The sequence below is a fragment of the Calliphora vicina genome, chromosome 1 (genome assembly GCF_958450345.1).
Source record: "Calliphora vicina chromosome 1, idCalVici1.1, whole genome shotgun sequence".
NCBI classification, from domain to species: Eukaryota; Metazoa; Arthropoda; class Insecta; order Diptera; family Calliphoridae; genus Calliphora; species Calliphora vicina.
Genome location: NC_088780.1, coordinates 29,233,593 through 29,259,722, shown reverse-complemented (window position 1 = coordinate 29,259,722; position 26,130 = coordinate 29,233,593). Strand labels below are relative to the sequence as shown.

Here is a 26,130-nt window from a genome sequence, read left to right as displayed (position 1 = left end):
TTTAAACATGAGAATAGACTCTCAAAGCATACAAACCTTAAAGTATAATTAACATTCTTAATTTAGATTTTAAGTGTATCATTGAGATAGTGGACAGAGAAAACAGATTCGTAGTAGCAACCGTATTTGTTGCCAATCGAATGATTCGGTTGCACACATAGAATATTTCGTTTTTATCAAAAGAAAGCCAAAGCAAACTTTTGTTACACCTTCTAAAATTTTGTAGTCACAACTGTAAAATTCGCTCACTTAGGTAGAATCAATCGATTGTCAACAAATTCGGTAGCTACTATGAATCTGTTTTCTCTGTGTGGTAAAAAATATCTATCAGGGGAAGTCACTATTAATTTATATACATGAGAAGGGCAGAATTAACATTTCTGCCCTTAAGAGGTCGGTAAGCAAACTACAGGATATGCAGTGAGAATAATCGATATATTTAACAAATATTTACATTGGTTTTTAAATGCCGCGTTAATCTTAATGAGATGACGAGATATTTTAACACGGATTATTCAGAGTGCTGATCATCATACTGATGTACATAGCAATAATGCTGTGGAGGAACTAGCCAAAACTGGTTCACGTTTACAAAACGAGAAAATCTACTAATCGATTGGTGTTCTGCTTCCCAAAGTTCTACTCTGACTACATGCTGGACATCGAACATTTCTATCATAAGTTGGCGGTACTGTTGGAGCTCTCACGGGATGGTGACTTACGTAGGATAACGAAGAGTTTGTGGAATACATTTTCTGTCGGTATAGTTGGTATGATAAGGATCAGGAGCAGTCCATTTCTGTCGGGACCTACAACTCTAGAAGTTAAGGTCTGCGATATTGGGTAGTTTGGTATTTCAGGACAAGACAGGTTTATCGTAGCTGAATATTAGGAAGATTCTTTCCTTCGTGTATGAGGTTGTTATGATATCGAATTGCACATGCAAGGAGTATCATTAAGGGATCACTTTATGTATCCAACTGATCACTCGTTGGCAGCCTTTGTAATCTAACCAATTTCCTCTTACCATTTGATTCAGCACAATTTTCTGCACATATCCTCCACGCTCCAATCCATAATGGTCACTTTAATATAGCTTTCGTTAAGGTGTCTGGATTGTTCCTTTGCTTATTTATACCCTACACCACCATAGTGGGGAGGGTATTATGCGTTTGTGCAGATGTGTGTAACGCCCAAAAATATTGGTCTAACACCCACCTTAAAGTATACCGATCAAGTTAGAATCCCTTTCTGAGTCGATTAAACGATGTCCGTCCGTCTGGCTGGCTGTCCATATAAACCTTGTGCGCAGAGTACAGATCGCAATTTTGAAGATATTTTGATGAAATTTGGTACATATAATTTTGATTATTTCAATGTTGGTCAACATTGAAAGTTTTATTAAAAAATAATTTCTACATTTATTTTTCAATACATTTTCGATTAAACCGTAAGATCACAACATTATTAAACTTAACTAAAATATGAAAAACTTGTACCAGAGCTTCGAATTAATTTATTCAATTTGAGATTAAGTCACTAAAACCTTAATTCGGAATTAAACTATGTCATTCCATAAATTTATTCACCTAATCTTATTCTTTGGCTTCGTTCAAATGAATTTATCTCATATATATATATTTATTCCCGTCGTTCCAAGTTGGAGCATAGGGCCACTACGAATATATTCCAATGAGATTTGTTACAAGGTATTAGTTTGATTTCATTCCAGGACTTCCTTGTGATTGCTACTTCAGAATCCAGCTGTCTTCTCCACGTGTGGGCGGGTCTTCCTCTTCTTCTGTTACCCTGTGGGTTCCACTCAATGGCTGCCCGTGTTAAGACGCAGTTCCACTTGCGTCTCAAAATTTCGATACGCAAAGGGACATGGTTTTTGGTTGTCCACAGGTCGCAGTTGGATATGACATTTGGCCAAAAAATATTTTTAAAATTCTCCTCAGGCATCTGTTGGCAAATACTTGGAGTGCGTTTATATCGCGTGAAGCTGCATTCCAAGTCTCGCAACCATACAATAATGCTGACTTCACGTTGGAATTAAATATGCTGATTTTCGTCTTTCTGGAGATATGGGTAGCCTTCCATACAGGACTTAGAAGACCAAATGACCGTCGGGCTCACTTAATGCGGTTTTCAATATCAGCGATAGATCCTCCATTGTTGTTGATAATACTGCCGAGATAGCAGAAGCTGTTAACATCTTCAACCTTGGTGCCGCTCAACTGAAGGGGCCGCCTGTTGTCGGTGTTTACACGCATGGACTTAGTCTTGTCTAAGTTTATCTTTAAACCTGCTTTCGTTGTCGCTGCTTCTAGGAGTCTTAATTTTTGAGACATTTCGTTGAACGTGTGTGATAGTAGGCAAATGTTATCGGCGTAATCTAAATCACCTAGCCGCTTGTGTAGGCCCTACTGAATACCGGTGGAGTCGTCTGTTGCGGTCTACATCACTACATCAAGAACAATGTTAAACAGCAGAGGTGACATGACGCATTCCTGCCATAGTGGAGTACCCTACAAGTAGAGCCACTGTATAGGCTTCTAATAAGATATATTAGTTTCGTTGGGGTGCCTTTGCATTCAAGTGCCTCTCAAAGTCGATAAATACGAGATATAAGGTATATCTCCACTCCACAGACTGTTCAACGATTACCCTTAGGGTGTTTACTTGATCCACACAGGATTTTCGTGGTCGAAAGCCAGCTTGCTCCGGGCGGAGTTCTGGTTCCAAGGTGGATGTGAGTCGGCTTATGATTATATGCGCTACCATCTTGTTCACCATACTCAAAAGTGTAATTCTGCTCCAGTTAGTACATCGTAAAGGCACACCATTCTCCAAAATTCTTCTATTATAGGGAAGATTAATCGCGCACTGGCGATTAATTCCTGGGGCGCACTCAATTCCTGGGACTTTGTTGATTTTCAAGGCCTTGATAGCGTTGGTGATTTCCAGCATTGAAGGTTAAATTAATTTACAACAAAATTAATTCAACCTTTGAATGATTATGTTCTAGTTGATTTAAATCTAATAAAACTTTAATTAAAATAATTTTTCTGCATTCACAAAATGAATTGAAAATTAAGCCGATTTGTAATAAATATGTATTGAATTCGTGCGAATAATCGAATAAAGTTTAAACATTAATCGATCACTAGAATAATAAAAATATTTTCAACTTTTATTCGATTAAAATTAACTGACCAACTAATTTTACAGAATTCAAATAGAAATTTACAGAAAGTTTGGACGAATCATATATCAGTTTTGTTTTATTGTCGACTAAGTTGTATAGAAATTAGTTAGAGGGACAAACTTTCGACCAGTTCTATGACCACAATATGTGAAAATGACTCAGAATAAGAATTCCATACTGCAAGACTGGTGGATGCTATTATTTCGTATAGCACTCATCATCACAAACGAATAATATCTTTCACAGCAATGGATTTGGAATGGACTCAATTACTTCAAACTATATTGAAATAATATTATTAGTTTGCATCGCGAAAAAGGGACTTTGACATTCTACCCACTTCATAGTGCAAAATTAATACTATATATCTTAAATAATGAATACATAGAAGTGTCCTTAACTGTCATCACTTCAAAACTAAAAAAAACTACTTAAATTTTAAAATTTTCTCTAATATTACAAACATTTTATTAAATATTCAAGCTGTCCTTTCAAATAAGACCCAACTTGACTCTTACACTTCCCACAATATGTATTACCACACTTTATTGATGTTTCTTTATTCTATATTTAGTTTTGTAATTTTAATAATATATAGTTGATGACGTTAATGTATCATCATGCATTCATCTGGTGGTATAACGATAATGTCTATCTTTAAGTATGATGCTGCTACCAAAGAATTTCTCATGACTTTTTGCAAAAAATAGAAAACAAATATACAAAAAAAAAGACAAAGAAAAAAGCGGAGTAGCAAGTAAATAAGTTAACAAAGAGATTTGTTTTACAAAATATATAGAAAATACTAACAACAAAATAAACATTTTTCGAAAATACCAGTCATGAATTACAAATCAAGCATTATGCATTTTATAACATCATATATAGTTAATATAATATTAGGGTGAAGGCAAGTGTTTGCAGAAATAGTGAATTAAGCAGATTTTGGACTGCACAGTGGAGCAGAATAATTTTTTTTAAATAAATCTGAGTTTATGTTATTAAAATGGGCCCTAAAAATGCTCCAGGGGCAGGGCTATGGGGGCTAAAATTAGGCTACTTTCGACATGTAAAATTTTTAAACTCGTGCCATTTTTTTGTTTCCCATCCGAATTCAAAGATTTTTATATCCGTGGTGATTCAGCAAATCAATATGAATAAATGAAAGCCAATGTTATTAAATGCTGTCTCTTATATTTAGCGCCACCCTAATACGCACACTTTTCTAATAATATAAGGACAACACACTGTCAGTGCATGCATGTATTTCTAATTCTATCTCCTGCTTAAATAAAAATTCTTCTCGTCCAACATGTGGGTGTCATGCCATCATCGTCAACACAATATTTTCCATAGAATTATCATGTTTTTTTCTTCTTATTATTCTGGTTAGAAATTTTGTTCAACACTCCCTCGTTCCCCCAAATAGAAACAAAGAGTCATAAACTCCAATATCTAAAATGAAATAAAATATGTGGGTGCAAGGTAACAAACAGCTACAACTGCAAAATTATGTGTTGTATTCACTTTTTAACTTCAATTAAGTTGAAGGTTGGTTAATGCTGGCTGTAAGTATTAAAAGGTCATTGTTTGATTTTACTTTTTTTTATAAAAAGAAAGGAAAAAAATTAAAACGTTAATAAAATTTCAGCTTCATTGGCTACACATACATAATTGTATACTTGCAGTTGTGAAATTTTAACAAATACTTACATACCAAATGTTTGTACATATGTAAGTATCTATGTGTATGTTTATATTTGGAGATATAAATAATTTAAAATTTGTTGTGGGGCTATTGACATTTTCAATATTTTTTATTTTTTTGTTTGGAGTCTCTTCTTTGTCTATTTTTATTTACTACTTTTCTGTGGAATTGAATTTAAAGTTCAAGGTTTTTGTTGCCAAGTTACTGTGGGATTAATACATTGACTTGTTTAAATAGTATATGACCTTTTAAAAAGCGTTTGAAAGCTAGAGTTTCAGAAATTTATCAAATTTGTCAGTTTCTATATCAAAATGTTTGAGTAATTATTTTATTTACTATAAAGAATTATTCAATTAGTGTTGTTTTGATGACTACCCCCAAATATCCTAATGATAGTCTTTCCTAATTTGATTAGATATTTCAAGTTAACCATGCTTTCAAATTTACACTCATGGATTACAAAGAGATAAGAATAGTTGCATTCTGGTTACAATGACTATATTGCCTCGGTAGCTAGCCATTGAATTTGCATTAGTATTTGAATTTAATGTTCTGTAACGACTGTTTGCAGCATTCATTCATCATGTTTATAAACAGTGAAGCTACTTCAATAATATTGATTGCGTGCATTGTTTGTAACTATGCCTACACTAAATTTTTAAGCTGCTAAAATCACAAGAACTCGAACATTCTAGTTTTGTTACGTTAAGATCATTCATGAAGCTACTGGAAAGAAGATGGCGTTATGTGTAAATAGTTCAGTTTATCATAGGCGCTGTTAGAGTTAACATCAACTGCATTCTTCAAAATTATAAAGTACAAATTAAGTGTGCGATTTATGGTGAATTATTATATTATGACTATTTAAACTGTTGTTGTGTAAACTTTAATAAATAAAGAGTTGTTACAATTTTAAACTACTAAACTGCTTTTATTTGTAATCAATAGTATCCGGTTTATTTAAAGGAAATAAACCATCGTTTTTAAAAGGTAAACACGTAACTGTTGTATACGGAAAAGACCGAACAAATTTTTGCCAGTTAAATTTCATTTAAAATTTTTTAATTGTCCTACTTTTTGTGGACCATGTTGGGTTTTGTAGAAAATATTTAATAATTTTAGTATGCACTTTTTTTTCGTCACTCATTTTAGTCAGATTAACAAGAAATGAACACAATTGACATTAAACTTACTTTTCAAATGTAACTAATGTAACAGAAAAACAAGTAAGAAAGTATGGTCGGTCAAGCCCGACCATATAATACCCTACACTAAGTAAAAGAGCAAAAACATTTTTCTTTTAAAATTTCAATAATTTATATTTTTGAGTGATTTTCGAAAGTGGACCTTATATGGCGGCTATGACCAATTATGGACCGATCACCATGAAATTAGGTCGTGTGATTTGTGTCTATATGAAAGGTTACTATGTTGAATTTTGTGAGTAAACCAAAATTTTTAAGCGATTTATGTACGTTAAAGTGATTTTCGGAAGCAGGTCTATATGGGAGCTATGACTAATTATGAACCGATGGTAACAAAATTTGGTGACATGAATTTTGTATATATAAAACTTATTTGGAGCGCAATTTGTGGAGATACATTTATAAATTAAGCATTTATGACCGATAAAGTCCAATTTCGGGATGACATTTGTATGGGGGCTAGGTTAAATAATGATCCGATTCCAGCCAGTTTCAATATGTACCAAATTTGATCGAAATATCTTCAAAATTGCGACCTGTACTCTTCGCACAAGGTTTACATGGACAGCCATCCGACCAGACGGACGGACGGACATCGTTTAATCGACTCAGAAAGTGATTCTAAGTCGATCGGTATACTTTAAGGTGAGTGTTAGACTAATATTTTTCGGCGTTACAAACATCTGCACAAACGCATAATACCCTCCCCACTATGGTGGTGTAGGGTATAAAAAGAGGGAAATAAAGCTGTAATTTCTAAATCCTTAGTCCGATTTGAATGAAATCACATGCCCAAAGAGGAAGTGTCTAAGTCGATCGGTATACTTTAAGGCTAATATATCTGCACAAACGCATAATACCCTCCCCACTATGGTGGTGTAGGGTATAAGAATCAAATAATACTTGGGTTAAAAGTTTTATGGAAAAACTTGTGTTAAGATTTTTTCGATTTCACTTCTTAGTTCAATGATTACCAACTTCTGTTGGCCTGAATTGGTTGATATGAACGTCATCGTTATGTGGTTTCAACACTACAATTTGAGGGCATGGTCGTCTCACGTGGAGCTGATGTGAACTGGACTCCGAGATCATGCAATTTGACCACGATAGACTTTTTCTTGTGTTGTTTTCTTAAGTCGCACGCCTAAGCGAATAAGCAACAATGTAAAAGCCAACATAACCCATCGCATCTATAAAAATTGGGCATTTCAGATATGTGCTACTCACCGAAACTGCCGTGGACATTTGCATGATGTTATATGCCATACTTAATGGCATCGATAGGCCTTTCAAACGAGTAAAAAACACTTTGTTTTATTTGATTTTAAAGATACTAAATTAAAGATACAAATAAGGTTTGCATAAAAGGAAATTACATTTAAACCTTTTTTTTCGAATAAATCCATAATTGACCATAGCTCCCATATAAGGCCGAATTCTGAAAATCAATCTAGCGGGTATAAATTTCTTCAAAATATTGAAATCCAAATAAAAATGAGTTTCTTATAAGTAGAAATAAATCACGCGATCTAATTTCATGCTTATGGGTTCATAATTCGTCAAGGGATACTTTCCAAAATCACTTCAAAGAGCATAAATCTCTTAAAAATGTTGGTATCCACATAAACTTCACCAGAAAATACTTAATTATAGACATAAATCACACGACCTAACTCGATGATAATCATAACTCCTACATTAATTCCAAGTTCGAAAATTATTCACGAAAAAAATATTATTGAAATTTTTTAAGGTGACTTAAAAATGCGGAATTTTTTAAAATTTTACAGCCTAACTGCAAAAGCCTTAAAGTTGATTTTAAGGGGGCATTTACATTATGACTTTAAGTCATGACTAAAATCATGTTTTATTTTTTGTACTAACAAATTGTGACGTCTAAACAAAAGGCAAGTTTTCTGTTTTTCAAGACTTTTTTTGATATTCTGCTTTGAGCTCTTTTCTGATTGGTTGTTGATACGATTAGTTGTCAAAAAAAGGCAAACGTGGTTGACAAAAAAAGGCATCGTATAAATGCAAGGGAATTTTCGTAGGAGGTTTATAAGAAAAACAAAAAGAACGACATGACTTTAAATCAAAGTGTAAATGCCACCTAAGTCTATAAAGTTGACTATTATTTTAAATTTCGTACCATAAAACAAATTTCAAATATAATTTAAAATGTTGCTTTTGTATTTTTGTTTTGAACTTTATGTACATTTTGTTATTTTAATTTTTTGAAATTTCTTTTTTTTATTTTTACATATCGAGCCCTTAGCGCCAAATTATCGTAAGCGACAAAACACAAATTTTACAGGAGAAGGTTTTTTTTGATTATTTTGAAATTTATACATAGAATTAAAAATGTTATGATGCGATATAATATAATTTCGTTCAAGCTATTTGTCTATTTTGCAAAAATATTAAAACTTTTGACAATTAAAAATTCATGGAATACTTTATAGAAAAATATGACAAAAAATGTTTTATATTGGATTTTTTCATAGATAAAAATTTTTCGAATTGAAATTAAATTGTTATTTATAAATAGTTTTTAATGAAATTTCACAGTTATGTAGATTTTTTTATTTAAAATGGAAAAATAAAAACAAATTTTGAAATTTATTATCAGCAATCCCGTAATTCCCAAAAAAGTGTTGAAAAATTCCAAAAATGGTAATTTTTAGTTTTTTCGCTATAATATATAATACCAGGGTCGGGATTATCGGGACCCTTCACAAAATAATTAGAAACATATTGGGTCACCTATAATCGGTTACTATATTTTGATATCGGATACGCGATTTGAGAATTTTTGCCCTAAAATTTTATTTTACATAAAAAATAGGTGTTTTTTGAAAGGACCTGGTCCCCTCGGTAACAACAATTTTGAAATTGGTTTTCCACGTTCAAAACTTAAACTCGACAAGACTTCTTCTTTGCGCATGTGAAATTTCATTCAAACCAATCTAACCATTTAGAAGTTACATATTTATTTTCCTCTTTTTTTTCTATACCACTGTGTGTCGTTTACGATAAAATTTGTTTACTGTAAAATATAAACATTGACTTACGATAAAATCGTACCCCCTATATTTTTGATGTTATTAACAATTTTGATATTCTGAGAACGCTAAAACATCAGTCGGTCCATAAAATTTTAATTTCAGCAATAAAACAAAAATTTTAAAAATTTCGCTTACGATAATTTGGCGCTAAGGGCTCGATATGTTGGAAAAAATTTTAAGCTTTTTTCAAATAAAAGCAAAAGTTCTATTTTATAGTAAAGTCGACTTCAACAAAAATTAACTTTAAAATTTCTTTCATAGTTAGGGTGAATAGTTCTATTTTAAAATACAGTCGACTTTAACAAAAATTTTCTATAAAATTTCTTTCATAGTTGGGGTGTTAAGCTTTAATTTTGAAACATTTGTACAATATAAATTTATTTAAAGTATTGGCCATTGTTAGCTATGACTTTTTCCATTCTTTCTTGCAAGATATGGATTCCTATCAGAAAGAACTGCTCATCTTTTGAGGCCAAGAACGAATTAAGCCAATATCGGATACTATGTTCTAAACCCCGAGAGAGTATTCTGCAGCGATCGAATCAAATAGTATTCGGACTGGGCAAGGTATGGACTATAAAGCGGGTGAGGCAAAACTTCAACACATTCTAAATAGTTGAGTGGTGTCATGACGGAGTGTTACGGTTTCATGTCTGGCTGATATTCTGGGCATTTTTTGGCAAATGCTCACTTCAAATGAATCAGCTGCTCCGTACAGGTTTTCTGTGATGGTCTGGTCGGATTTCAGCAGCTCATAATAGATTGGTCTATTATTTCGTCCCACCAAATACAGAGTATTACCTTAGCGCCATGAGTGCAACAATTATAGCCATGGGTGCAAAAAATCAAGCATCATTTCGGATATGCAAAATCGTAGTTCGATATCTCTCGGCTTCAATTTGTGTGGTACCCAATTTCCCTGCTTTTGGATGAATCCTGCTGCTCGCAAACGTTGTGAAATTGCTGCTTGAAGAGCATGAAGTAATGTCTCCATTTCTTGGCCTTCAAACTTGTTAGGATGTCCTCTTTGGCGATCTTTGTCTTCCGTGTCAAAATCACCAACTCTGAATCGAACAGGACGTCTTTTGTATGTTCAAACTGATGGAATATATTCACCATAAGCTTTGGAGAGCTTATGAAGTAAAGAAGTAGAGAAGTAAAGTAAAACTTGACGCTTTCTTGGCACAAAATACGATATTTTCGAAGCAAAAAAAATCTTTGTTGTTTACAATATAATGTTCAATAACTAAGTGAGAATAAATGACAGATTTGTATCCTTCAAAATTACATATAAGGAAATTCCGTGTTTCTAATTCATACTCCAATGTCCTACTAGACCCTAGTTTCTTGGCAAAGTCCAAGTTCACAACTATCATCGGACAGCTATTGTAGGTTGATCCTCTACGTATTGATCATTGTATGAAACAGGTAAGCTTCCCAATCCATATAATGTCCCTATTTTTGCGAAATGATAACACAGAGGTATAGTTTAACAAGAACTGTGTTATCAACAATTATGAAGAAGGCTGTAAATGGTTCATTAGATGCCTGAAGAGTTCTGAATAAGGACAACGATTTTCTTGATATTCTTAAGAACGACAAACACATCTACGACTGCTGACATTCTTCAGAGTCAGTACATTTTTCTTCATTCCTCTTATATGATACTCTCAAATTTTAAATGTCTTAAAAACATAGTTTACATAAAAAGGGGACTTAAGAAATTTGTACTCTAAGCTAATGTTAAATATTTGTTCTCTTAGACATTTAATTTTAAATTCACTACTCCTTAAATAGTTTCTATACCTAAAAAAAAAATCACAACAATTTGTATGTAAGTATTGCTGTCGTCACAACTTACATATTTATGCAATTATATATAAAATGTATAACTTATGGCTCGTTTAAAATGATTTTGAGCAATAAAACTTTGTGAAAAAAAAACAAAAAAAAAAACTAGAATTCCAGTCAAACATTTGTTGGCTTGCAAATCATATTTTGTTTGCCAAATTGCAGTAAAATATCTCAACTGACTGTTTTAATATGAAAACACCAGCTAAATCTAAAGTGTTTTGATTATTTAAGGTTTTTTTTTACTAACACAATTTCTCAAAGGACTTAAGTTCATTGCTCTGTGAAGAGAATTGCAAAGGCCAGTGACATTTTACTTAATTAGAAAAATATTTTATAGTGCAATTGTGTTTATATTAAGAGAAATAACGAATCTAGAAATAATTAAGCTGTAAATTTGTTTTTAATTTAAAAAGTTTTTAAATCATAGTATACAGTGGAATATATGAAAAGGATGGATCAGTGTTTGTATTAAGCAAAACTATTCATACGATTTAATTTATTCAATAAATTTCACTTAAAAATAAGCTATAAATTTGTTTAACTATTATTATTGACAGTATAAGTGATAATAAATCAAAACAAAAACAAAAACAATTACAATTCGCACGGTTTAAAAACATTTATTAATTTAATAATTATTTTGTTACAATTTCGGTGTTTTTGTTTTAAATAGGCCCATAAATGATCGATTACATTTAGGTGGGCACTATGGAGGGTGTGGAAGCTTCGATTTTACTTTTGAGCGCCCATTCCCTCAGTAGCCATTCCCTCACTAGGCCTGAGCTGTATTTGAGGTGGTTCTCGGGCATAAAGACCGGAATCATCGATCCTCATAAAAGTTTGTTTATATCTAATTTCATCACGTCATTAGTTGATATAAGAAAATTATGAGTGTTCAAGTTAATTTCTGAGGTGAGGTTTGTATGGGGACTAGGAACAAATGTTGCCCGATTTTCGGCATACATTTATCATTTCAGAGTAGTTAAAACTAATTTTGTCAAAATTTTATCAGTATTTCCGCAGAATCAACATATTTATGACTGCTCAAATAGTATTCCGGGGACATTTATATGGTGGCTAGGTAAAATTATGAACCGATATTGCTCATTTTCAATACCAAACAAATATTATCAACAAATATTATATCAGCCAGCTCCATTCGTTTTAGCACCATCGTATTTTCAACAGACGGACATAGCTAGATCGTTTTAGAATCCCTTGGGACCTGGAATATATTTGATAATGTGGGTCTACGACCAATATTTCGATATGTTACAAACAGAATGACAAAATCAAAAATAAACGTTACAATTTATCAACAAAAATTTCAATTGAACATCATTCTTGCTATCTAACTATTTTAAAATATATAGAGGTAAATTATAGTATTGCATTATTTGCGATTTTATACAAAAATAAATTAATTTTAGACAGATATAATTAAAATGGCTAGAATAGAAAGTATGGTCGGTCAAGCCCGACCATATAATACCCTACACCAAGTAAATGAGTAAAAATATTTTTCTTTCAAAATATCAATAATTTATATTCGTGAGTGATTTTCGGAAGTGGGCCTTATATGGGAGCTATAACCAATTATGGACCGATCACCATGAAATTGGGTCGTGTGATTTATGTCTATATGAAAGTAATTTATGTTGAATATTGTATATATACCAACATTTTTAAGTGATTTAAGCACGTTAAAGTGATTTTCGGAAGCCGGTCTATATGGGAGCTATGACTAATTATGGACCGATCGTAATAAAATTTGGCGACATGAATTTTGTATATATACAACTTATTTGGAGCGAAATTTGTGTAGATATATATATAAATTAAACATTTATGACCGATAAAGTCCAATTTCGAGAGGACATTTGTATGGAGGCTAGGTGAAATAATGGACCGATTTCAGCCAGTTTCAATAGGCTTCGTCCTTGGGCCGAAACAAATTATATGTACCAAATTTGATCGAAATATCTTCAAAATTGCGACCTGTACTCTGCGCACAAGGTTTACATGGACAGCCAGCCAACCAGCCAGACGAACGGACGGACATCGTTTAATCGACTCAGAAAGTGATTCTAAGTCGATTGGTATACTTTAGTGTGGGTGTTAGACCAATATTTGTGGGCGTTACAAACATCTGCACAAACGCATTATACCCTCCCCACTATGGTGGTGTAGGGTATAAAAACTGTGGAAACTATTCACCGTGGCGGTTGAAAAAATTCACAACAACTTAGGAAGATGTACGGATTGTGAGAGAGTTCAAAACAGATCCATACACATCAGCTTCTAGAGTACTAGATTATCTCAATTTAGAGCTAAGTGTACGGACTCTACAAAGAAAAGCAGTTTCAACTGGGCTAAAAAGCTATACAGCTGCAATAAAAACTTTATATCGTAGAAAAATCGTAAAGCTTGTTTTGAGTTTGCTGTAAAACACTTGAAATGGACTATTACACAATGTAGTATAGATTTATTTTCCAATAAATCAAACTTTAGTTTTGAGGATTCTGAAGAAATGACGAGAGTTCGATGACATACTAAATTCCAAATACTGTACTGGAACAGTTAAGCATTAAGTTAGGGTATAGGGTTGCTTTTCTGGTAGGAGTATATATAGATATATTGCAGGAGCAGATGCTTCGACATGTACATGATAAAATGCCCCACCAATGGTGTTTCAATATGACAGTGACCCTAATCACACGTCCAAATTGGTGAAGTGATGCAGTGGCCAACAAAGTCAGCCGACCTTCACCCTATGTACAATTAATGGGAAATTATAAATAGAAAGGTAAATTAGGAATTGACACATCGAGATCCAATCAAATTGAAAGAGTGCGTGCCAAAAAGTCCGAAACTTTTTGAATGAAACACAGGTTTTTGGATAAAAAATCATTTTATTTTTCAATCAATTGTTTCGGGTTGAAAGTCCTCAAATGGGGTTTACAGAACGTTGGACATATTTCGTGTTTGTACGGTCACAAGGAAATTTAGTAAAACACCTTTTTAACATTGAAATTGGTGGTGTAGGTTTCCTTTAATATTTATTAAGCTTAGCCTATTAATAGGCAAGTCGATTTCTTTAGACCCCTTTTACGCTCACATTATACATTCAATTTCGGCAAGATATATACCATTTTAAAGGGATTTATTCACAGAAGTGCAGAATATATATTTTATTGAAATCGGTTCAGTTTTTTAGGAGTTATAAGCGTTTAAAGAAGTTACTAACACATATGCAAAAACGTGTACATGTGAACCTTAAAATGGTGAGTGGTCTCCCATTCAAAGTACATAGTAGTTATTTCTAAATATTTTGTGAACTATAATTGCAAGATTCTTCAAACTTAAGCTGAATTCACCCATGAGTTTCTGAAACATTTTTTGTTCGGAACATTTATTTTTATATGTATTTTGACGTTCTATTTTTGAGAGAGACTTCAAAAATGAAAAAAAATGTTTCAGAAACTCATGGGTGAATTCAGCTTTAGTCTAAAAGGCTATTTTATAATTTTGCATAGTTTCGCTGAAATTGTTCGGGATTGGAATAGTGCGAGGGGCACACCCTATACAAAGTATATATTTACTTTCGAATATCTATATATGTATAATATATAATTGTAAAAGTGTTTAAACTTTTAAGCTGAATTCAACCATGAGTTTCTGAAACATTTTTATGTAGTTTGAAGTCTCTCTCAAAAATAGAATGTCAAACTACATATAAAAAAAAAAATTGTTCCGAACAAAAAATGTTTCTGAAACTCATGGGTGAATTCAGCTTTAGCGAATTAATTTCTTATTACTCTTACCATTTTACACAGATTGGCTGAAAATGGTCGGGATTGCATTAGTGGTTGTGGCACAAAGTAAATAATTAATTTTGAATATCTGGAGAACTATTTATAATTCTAAAAGAATTTAAACTCTGTATCAATCAATTTATCCATTCTACGGAGGTTAGCTAAAAACGAATTTATTCCCTGTTCCCTGTTCGAAGTTTAGCTAGGCTTGATATTTACATAAAAGGTTTAAAAATCGATGCGATCAGAGCAGTGGAGTGGTATCTCCCATACAAAATTAGTTAGTTATTTTCGAATATCAAGTGAACTGTAATTGAGAGATTCTTATTTTCGTATTTCCATTCATATTTTTTTTAATTTTACTAGGTTAGGGGTAGCGAAGTGCACCGGGTTATGCTAGTAATAGTTAATGAGCACACGAAATTCACTTTTTTTCATTTTGTTCTCAAGTCAAGCGGTAGTTTCTATCAATGACTGTTAAACACAAACTAAATGACGCAGCTTATTCAAATTCTGTCATTGGAAAAATTTTGACAGGAGTCAAGTGACAGATGCCTGCTGACAGGAGCAGTGTTTCCCTTTCAGTTAAGAGCCGGAAAATTCAGCCGTCCTAGATGACCATGCCTCATTTATAGGTTGATACTAGGGCGGAAGAATTTCCAGGCTCTTAACTGAAATAGAAACACTGCTCCTGTCAGCAGGCATCTGTCATTTGACTCCTGTCAAAATTTTTCAATAGAGCATTTTATTAGTTCTATTCCTAAAGGATTTGTGGCAGTTGTGAAGATTTCCGGTTATACTAATCCAGTATGTTTTGTCGTATGATTTTTATATTTTTTTTACTTTTTTTCAGTTTTTTAATAATATCATAAGAATTGCTAAAATTTAATTTTATTCAATAAAATGAAATTTAAATTTTAATTTAAAATTAAATAAATTGTTGTTAATAATATTGAGAATGTATTTTTATTTCAGATTGCATTTGTTGTTTCTAAAATTTTTACTTTTTTGGAATTGAAAAAACGTTATAATGCGTATAAAATATTAAGAATACAAAATATACCTACTCTGAAATATATGCATGTATGTATATATAAACCATTCTCCTCAAAAAAGCACAAACCAAATTTGTTTGTCTACCAACATTAAACCCGTTAACTGTGTCACTTTTTAAAAGGTCAATTAAAATATCGCCCACAAGTGGCACACTTTCACCTCTACTGTTTTGTTACTGTAATTCAACTAATTGAAATTCAACTACTCATGTCCTTTTCGATTTCCTTTTTAAAAACTTTACCAGCCAAAGGATGAAAATAATAGCGATTTAGAACAAAAGAACAAGAATCCACAATTATAATAAAATAAAAACAACTACAGAGTACATTTAGGCCAATAGACCAGAAACAGTTTTATGGGTTGGTAGCCAGCCAGTCAAACTCACACATGGCTTTTGTTTTCATAAAATGATTGTAATTATTTTTTTTTTTATTTTTTTTGCTGGTATTGAATGCACTTTTATTCCAATGTTACTTTTTGTATGGTTGTTGCTGCTTTTCAGTTGTAATGAATAATTTTAACTTCATTGTCATCATTTGTTGTGTATCGTTTATTGTAGTTTTCAATTATCCTTGATATACATACATATATTTATCTGGTGACTGTGTGTTTTTGTTTTTTTTTTCTAATTTTCTTATTTTGCTTTAAACCCATATGATTACAACTGTTACATTGATGATTGAAAATCCACCTTTATATAGTGAAATAATGTTAAAGAAATTCACCAAATAACTGTTAACATGGTTTCATTTACCATATGTTTCTTGAGAGACATTGAGAGAGACTTTCTCTTACTCTCCCTTGATTATTTAGTTTTCTTTTATCATGTTTTCGGGATAATGTTGTGTTTTATTTTGCTTTTTGATTAAGGTGAATTTTCTTTTAAATGAGAGTAAAGTTGAAAAGGCCAAAAGGGAAATTCTCTCTCTGATTAATGCTCTTTTGTGTATTTGACACATAAATAATAAACATGTGATTTTGAGGTTTTTCTTTCATTAGCTTAACAAAATATAAATAGTTTTTTTTCTTTGTTTGTTAAAATAATAAATTCCAACACAATTTATATTTATTTTTTATATTTTAAATTATTTTGTTTTTTTAAATAACTGAAATAAATTTTGTTATTATTTAGTAAAAAATTTATTAAATATTTCTTGCTGTACCATGGCTATAGTAGTGTCATTTTTACGTTGGCGGATATGACCTATTTAAGATTTTTAATTTCCGTTTAATTCGCCAAAACGTCTCAGGCAACGAGTGCGTTTAAGGAAATGATGACATAAAATAAGTTTTCCTTTCCCCTTGGCCATGTTACTACAGTGCAACTATTGTTTCTTAGTTTATCTCATTTTCTTTTTTCTTGATAATTTTTAAGAAAATATTAAAATCTTTTATGCATACAACTTCTTTCTTTTTGTCTGGTTTAATTTCCATAATTAACTTTCATTCCCTAAGCCTCTGCTTCTGGGTTAAACATTGGTGTGTAGTTATGTGTTTTTATTTTCTTCATAATTTATGCCATTAATATTTAAATTACAACACTTTGCATATAGAAAAAGTTATGTTTGTAAATACGTGTGTACTTGTTGTTTTTTTTTGTATCTTATTTGTACAAGTATCTTACAATCTTATGCAAGCGTCTTTGTTACCAAATGTCAATCGATATTTATGATACACTGGGATTATACTCTGGAGTATTTGTTTGTCTACATATACATTATTATTAGGTTACAGGTACATTTTACATAAATATAAATATTAAAGGCCCTAAATCTTGAACTGTTCCATTAGTAATACCTAGACATATTTGTATCAGAAATGAAAAATTATATAAATTTTGAACCTTTAGTGTAAGCCGATCTAGCTGTTTTTTCAAAGCATTATATGCCGGGGTAGTTCTCTGGAGAAGATTGTTGTTCAAATTGGTTTCAAAAATTAAAAACATTCTGGAAAATACAATTGTATCATTAGAAAGGTAAAACGTTTCTCTAAGTCCCGGTCCACACTGTGAAACATTTGCTGCAAAACATTTTTAAATTCTCTTTTGAAACTGCATTCGTGTCCACACAGTGATGTTTTTGCTTTTCAGTTTTTCACATTTCTGTACAGTACGAATACGAACGAATTAATGTGGATGACAAACTCAACAAAAACTTCATGTACATGAAACAAAGTTCCCTTTTTCATTCTTCTTTCCCCTTTCATCAACAAACTCAAATATTTTGCAGCAAATGTTTCACAGTGTGGACCGGGACTAAATAACCCCACCATTATATTTTTCCACACTAGTTTCTTATATCTGCTAACTGCAGTTAAAATCAAGGTTTGCTGCCGTTACTGCTAAAGGTATTTATAGACGACAATAATGAGTATTAATATTTGTCAAAAACTCAAGTATCATAATACAATTTCATCGTCTAAACAAAATTTGTATTAGATTTTCAAAAAATACAAACAATTCAAAAACTTTTTATTTTCATATGTATCGGGTAAGTATTTATAAAAACAAATAAGGCAAATAAAAATGTCAAGAAAATATAAAATAAAAATAAAATTTTCAAAAAAATATCAATCAACAAGGAAATAAAATATTTGTAATAAGTACTATCGTGTAAACAATAAATGTTTTTTCGAAACGATTTTTTGAAATACCGACTGATTTCAATAATATTTTAAATTTGAAAAGTGTTAATACTCAGTATTGCCGTCTATAAATACCTTAAATAGTATTTTACCCATATTTGTGTTATTTGTGTAAGCATTTAATATAAAACCTGTTGACCTTTCAGTTAAGTTGCGCAAAACTCACAAAGTCACGGACTATTTGACCCAACCTCATACCTTGCAATGATTCAACTACATAGCTTTGCGTCATGGTTAAGATATCATTGCAATGGAACCGAATTGGGGTACTGTGCTTCTTTCGGATAGAATAAAAATATCGGATGGAACTTTATATGAGCGTAACAAAAGAGTATTCTAGTTTAAGTTTATATCTCACATATTTCTCAGGATCATAGGCTCAGTTTCCAATGATAACTTTGGGTCTTATATATTTCGCATTATCTGGTTGGGAAATATACTGCACATCCTCGTACCCTGGGTAGTATGAAGCTTGTTTTTATATCCTACACCACCATAGTGGGGAGGGTATATTGGGTTATTGCTGATATTTGTAATATACCCAAATATGTCCGTCCGTCCTCACAGTGGAAAATTTTGGATCTCAATTCTGTAACACTTGAATGGATGAGGATTTTTGTAAGATTTTTTTTGTAGAATAAGTAGAACTCTAAGCTTTAATATGTATATTTAATCATAAAAATTGAATTATTAAAAAAAAAATTATGAACAGATAAAAATACATTTTTGAATTTTTTTTGAGTTCTTGTATAAAAGTAATAGTACTATAATAGTACCTCTAACTCACATATTTTTAGACCGATTTAAAAATTTTAAACAATTATGGAGAGACATCGAATTAATCTTTCATAAATTTCTGAATATTTCATAAAATTATGTAAGTTTTTAAAAGAAAAGTTTAGCATTTTTTATTTTTTTCGTAATTTTTCAAATTCTACAATAGTTATTTTAATTTTTTTTCTATGAAAACCAATTTTTTTATTTCACAGTGTTTTAAAGATAATGTTATATAGACAAAAATGAGAGATTACCTGTTAAAATCGGTTTATATTTGCAAAAGCTTTTAAACTTTTTCGAAAAATTTACCTTGTAAATTGTTTAATCCGGTTAAAATAATTAAAACACTGTTTTGTTAAGAACTAAATTTACTTTATATATAATTATAAATTTGATTAACCTATCATAGCAAAATAGGCTATAAAAAGCAACTAAAATCAAAAAAAGTTGAAAATTTTTTTTCTTAAATTTCTGAGTTGCTCAACATTTTTGCATGCCATTTGTTTATAGGCAGCAAAAGGCAGCTAATTTTGATATATATTTTAGATAATAAGTTAAACCTGAATTCTGTCTTAAAACTAGATCGGCGACAAACGGCACCAATAGTTAAAATCCTAGACAAATTTGCGTATGTAAGCCAAAAAACATTATATATTTTAAATGAATAAATTTCAAATCTGCTAACAATATATACAAAACTCTTTACTGATATAGAATTTGGATAAGATACCTTTCCAAAAAGGTATAACAATTCTGAAAAATATAATTATAAATATTAAAAATACGCCATTGAATAAGGTATAATTTTAACTCGCCAAATCTTTAAAGTGGAAAGTAGTGTATTCTGTCGCCATTTTCGAATACTTCTGTTGACATAATAACTATAATTTCTGCAAATAATTATAGCTTGACATCTTAACTTTACAATACAAGTTGTTTTATGGTTAATTTTCGTCCATGTAAAGCTTGCAATCAAACTAGATGTCGCAATTTAAATCATAATTCGACAAAATTTGGTACAAGCTCTTCTATTGCCCCAAGAACAAAGCTTATTTAATTTGGTTAGAAGTGGTGCATTATTTCTCCTAGCCTCCATACGATTACCCTATCTGAAAATAGTTAAGCTCTCATAAATACCTTATTTATGCAGATATCCAAACAAAATTCTGAAAAAATAAGATTTCTATAATCCGAACTCGCCTCACCAAATTTTGTGATGATCGGTCCTGAATTAGCCATAGCTATCATATAGGCCCACTTCCGAAAATCACTTTAACTAGCATAAATCTCTTAAAAATATTGGTATTCTAATAAAACTCAACACAAATAATTTATATATGTATATACAAAAGTCATGTTACTAAATTTTATAACGATCGGTCCATAAATTGTTATAGCTCCCATATAATGCCCACTTCCGAAAATCATTTTAATTAGTTTAGATTTCTTAAGAATGTTGGTATTCAAATAAAATTCAATACAAATATGTAGGTTTCATATATACAGAATTCATGTCACCTTTTTTAATTGCGATTGGTCCATAATAAGATTGGTGTAGGGTATCATATGGTCGGGCTTGACCAACTATACTTTCTTACTTGTTTGTTTTTCATTTAATATTCACTATTGCTTTTAATATATATCTAGATCTGCTAGAGACCGTTGAATTGCCAAATACTTAAAACTATCATTCAATATCTAGGAAACCTTCCATGGTATATTGTCTGAATTCAAGTCTTACAACCTCATGCAGAGCTGTCTTCGTTGATCGACAGTTATTTATAAAGAGTATTATAAGAGAGTTTCCCAAAATTTGAATTAAATAGAAAACGCCATTTTTTTGGATTATAAAGCACACAGAATACATAGAAATTTCTATGCAATGCCATATCGAGCAAATGACCACTGCGGTTTTGCTGACATATATGCACTATTTTGTCGAAATTTTCCATGACCATTTTGCATAAATATGGACATATTTCGTTGATGAATTACTGGTGTTTCCATTGGTTTGAGATAATTCCATAAAATGAAATCCAAATTTTTTTAAACACACGATCTAAGGAGCCAATTCTGAACATTTACACGAGAGTGTATACTACCAGCAAATGTTTCCTGCAGTATTTGAATTAAGGCAGAAAAAGCTCAGTTTTCAAGTCGCGATATCGAGCAGCAGTAAGAGTCACTGCTTGATCAGCCTCATTTTATATGAAGTTTGGTCCAATTATGCCTACAAACCAAAAACCGCAGCAAACAGTCACGCGTTGTGTTCATGAAAATGGACTCATCGTTTTGGATGATTTAGCATGAACTATCAATGCCAAATTTTAATTTCCCAGGATCATAGGCTCAGTTTCCATGATAACTTCGGGTCTATATATTTCGCACTATTTGGTTGGGATAGTGCACATCCTCGTACCCTGGCTAGTCTGAAGCTTGTTTTTATACCCTACACCACCATAGTGGGGAGGGTATATTGGATTAGTGCTGATGTTTGTATCATACCCAAATATTGTCCCAATCTGCTCAGGATCACTTTTCTGATCGATTTAGCTATGTCCCTCCGTCCGTCCGCTACTGATAGCGGACGGACGGATTCTTCGATGAGTTATCCCAAGGTTTTCAACAGGAAATGTTATACGTTTATTAGTTGGTACTATTTTGAATTCTCATGACTTCTCTTGCCATTCTGTGGAATAAAAATAACTGTTATTCTTCCCCCAACTAACACAACGTTGGCGTGAGAGAGAGGCATAGATTAAATGTTCCATAGGACAAGGAAATGATGGATCAAATTGTACTCTGCAGCGTACGCGACAGAAATCTGATCCTCACCTATCAAGCGAACATGAAATTCTTTACTGAAAATTTAAGTTTGCTTTGATTTCATAAAGTGTACAAGTCTGACCAGCCTGGACACTGGGTATTGAGTAGAGTATCCAGATATTTTGATGAATATTTTGAGCAGTAACTTTCTTTAGCTTTTGTTCAGTAGCAGCACAGAAAATATAACCCTACTTATCGAAAGCAAGAGTCATATATTCGACTGCTGGTATTCTACTTAATTTGTGTGGTTCAAGAACCAGTCATTGATTCCTTGTCAATAAACACCATCCTAATGCCAATTTAACTTGACTGTAGTTGTCACACACTCGTACTCTTCCATATACATTCAGCTGGGTAACTGACCTTTTTTTTGTGGTGCTACATACTCGTATTGTGGAAAATATCCTTTTACGATATAGAAATTTCATACAGTTTTCAGATTTTTTTATGCATAAATAATAAATAAACTGCAATGCAACATTGTGGCAACAAATTTAATACTGTTACATATTTTTTTTATTTATATTTATAAATATCTTCGATATGTCCTATATGTATTAAGATGGCTCGCAAAAAATGTTCCTAGCTAAAAAACAATTTTACGTACTTTAAGGTAATTTAATTGTTTGAAATAGAAAACTTCAATACGCCTTTGAAAAACTTTCAAAACAATATAGAAATCCACAAAAAAAAAATAAAAAATAAATATTTTAATATTTATGCAATGATTAATACATAGATCGGAAACACTCCTTTCAAAGACCTAACTCAGTTGTGAAAAATCTAAGTGGTGAGAATGTAGTAGTAAAAAACAGTAAGTAATTTTTATGTTTGAGTTTCTTTCTAGTTTCGGCTGTATGTTTCTCTATGTATTCATATACAACCCTATGGTGCCTAAAACTAAAGCAAATATGGTCAGCTTTAATTTTAGTTGAAAATATTGACCTATTCTAGTCACACAAATGAGGGCCATCCTAATGTATAAACGAAACTCCCAATATGAACAGTTTTCTTGCTCCATTTTTTCAATGTCTTTTTGCATTTACAATGAGTAAAGAAATATGTATTTTGCAAAATAATACAAAAAAACAAAATACAGAAATTGACAATTATTATCGAAAAATAATACAAAATATGAAGGACTTCTTGACTTTAGATTATAAGTTGATCATATGGGAACACTTAATAATGTGGAAAAGATTTAAGGATACACAGATAAAACAGATTCGTGTTCACAACCGAATTTGGAGCCAATCGAATGTTGTCGGTTGCAAGTACTATCACATAATTCGATCGTAATTACTGAATATATATGGTACCCGTTACTGTTTTCAAAAATAATTCGGTGAATGAGACCGACAATTCAGTAGTTATTATAGTTAAATTAATTTTCAAATAATTCGATTTTTAAAATTTATTTTCTTTAAAACATGAAGTTACATAAAATATGAGTTAAAATACGCATTTTGTACGCTAATAACTGATAACATTTAGGCACGTTGCTGGCTTCCACACAGATATGATGAACAGAATAATAGACTAAGGCAAATATTAATGCGCAACTGATAACTTATTTCTCATACAGGGTAAGGACCATGTTCCGGATGATTAAGACTTGTGTTCTTGCAGAATTCAAGTGTAATTGATAACTTTAAACCTGAAAAAATATAATGACTTCAGTTAAAATATAAGACAATTTTTTTTAGAAAACAGCTATGTTTATACTTATGAACACAAAATAGTTTGGAGGCAAACTCAGCTAACCCGTTTGTTTTAACCGGCTAACATTTCTAAATTAAATGCAAGTCTTTCTTTTAGTTACTTGTATATCATTTTACTTTTCATAAATACTATTAAATATGTCGAAATTTCAATTTATTTTAATATTTATTTTGAACATATGTCAAAACAATTTACAATTTTGTATTTTGTATTGATTTTCTTATATACTAATCGAATTTTTCGATTACAAGTATAATTATTTGGGACTGAAACACAAAATACATGATTCAATTCGATTGTGGTTTCCAAATTAACTGAATAGACATTAGTAAAGACACAAACCGAATAAATAATCGTATTTTACAGTTGTTAGAACCTTAATTCTTATACAGTTATGGATTTTCAATTCTGAACATAGAAATTCGATTAAGAGCATAGTTTTTTAATAATTACAATAAAATTTCTATTAACTCTATTAAATTTTTATTCTGAACACCGTTTTACGACCAATCTGTTTTCTGTGTGTATAGATAAATGGATAGCCTTCTTATAAAAATGTTTTTTGAGTAATAAATTAGAATAAAAAAACTATCAGGGATTAATATAAGACCTACTAATACCATATCTAAAAACCGTAGTTAGCCGACCGAGAGCCAAAAGATTTATCTGGTCGAATTGTAGTCATTAGCTAGTTATAACCAACAAGTTGTAGTTAAGCGACGAGAGCAGAATAATTTATCTCTTTGGATCACATTCATCGATATATTTTCGTATAATTTGCATTTATTGTGTTGGATTGTACTTATTAGCTTATTATAGCCAATAAATTCTAGTTAGCCGACTACAGCTGAAAATGTATCTCCTCTGATTGCATCCATAAGCTATATTTACCCATAATTAGTAGTTAGTATACCGATCTTCTTTAGGACTATTTCTATTTTAAATATCAGCTCATTCGGATATAAATAAATACATTTTTTGCGATTTTCTTTAAAAATGTGAGACCCAAGTAGTCTTTTAATTTCGCTAATTAAGCGTAAAGAGCTTTATTTAAAACTTTGGTTCTTTAGTGATCCCCATTGAAATTTTACGGCAATTTCCTAGAATATTTTAAGCCCTAAATGTCCTTTTTGAATTTTGTCAAAAAAAGGGTCAAATTGACCCCTCAAAAGAGGAGCTAGAGGTTTAAGATCTTCCACAAAAATGATCCCCATAAAATTCCACAATATAACTCTGACAATAAGAATTCTCTTAGATATTAACTTACAACATTTTTTCAGTTAGTACAATGCACAGTGGAAAATTGTGATCATTTTCGGATCAAAAATCTGTAACTTTTGAATGAATGATTATTTTTGGAAGATATTTTTTTATTGAATAGGTGGGACTTTAAGCTTTAATATATAGTTTTAAGCATAAAAATAGAATTATTAAAAATACATTTTTGATTTTTTTTTTTTTTTTGAATTTTTGTATAAAAGTAATAGTACTATAGTACCTCTAACTCACATATTTTTAGACCGATTTGTGTTAATGAAAAGTTGAATAACTTTTACAATTTTCATCCGATTAAAAAAATTAAAACACTGTTTTGTTAAGACATAAATTTACTTTATACATAGTTATACATTTTTATAAGCTGTCATAGCAAAATAAGCAATGAAAAGCAACTAAAATCAAAAAAAGTTGATATTTTTTTTTAAATTTCTGAGTTGCTCAACATTTTTGCATACCATTTGTTTATAGGCATAAAAAGGCAGCTAATTTTCATATATATTTTAGATAATAAGTTAGGCTTTAATTCTATGTTAAAACTAGATCGACGGCAAACGTCGCCAATAATTAAAATCCTAGTCAATATTGAGTAGGTAAGCCAAAAACATTATATAGTTTAAATGAATAAATGTCAAACCTGCTAACAATATATACAAAACTCATTACAATGATAGAATCTGGACAAGATATCCTTTCCAACAATGTATAACAATCCTAAAAAAAATAATTTAAAATATTAAAAATATGATTTTGAATATGGTATAATTTTAACTCCTTAAATCTTTAAAGTCAAAAGTAGTGTGTTCTGTCGCCATTTTCGAATAATTCTGTTGACATAATAATTATAATTTCTGCAAATAATTATTGCTTGACATCTTAGCTTTACGATAGAACTTGTTTTATGGTTAATTTCAATCATTTGCAAAAATCAATTATGGGATGCATACACCTTATATAATCCACTGTGCAATGG

The 26,130-nt window shown here is 31.2% G+C and overlaps 1 long non-coding RNA gene across 1 annotated transcript in view; it reads left to right on the top strand.

The window, feature by feature from the left end:
* Window positions 1-26,130, top strand: part of LOC135963603 (uncharacterized) — a 35,279-nt gene that overhangs the window by 8,678 nt on the left and 471 nt on the right. The gene's annotated exons all lie outside the window — the stretch shown is intronic.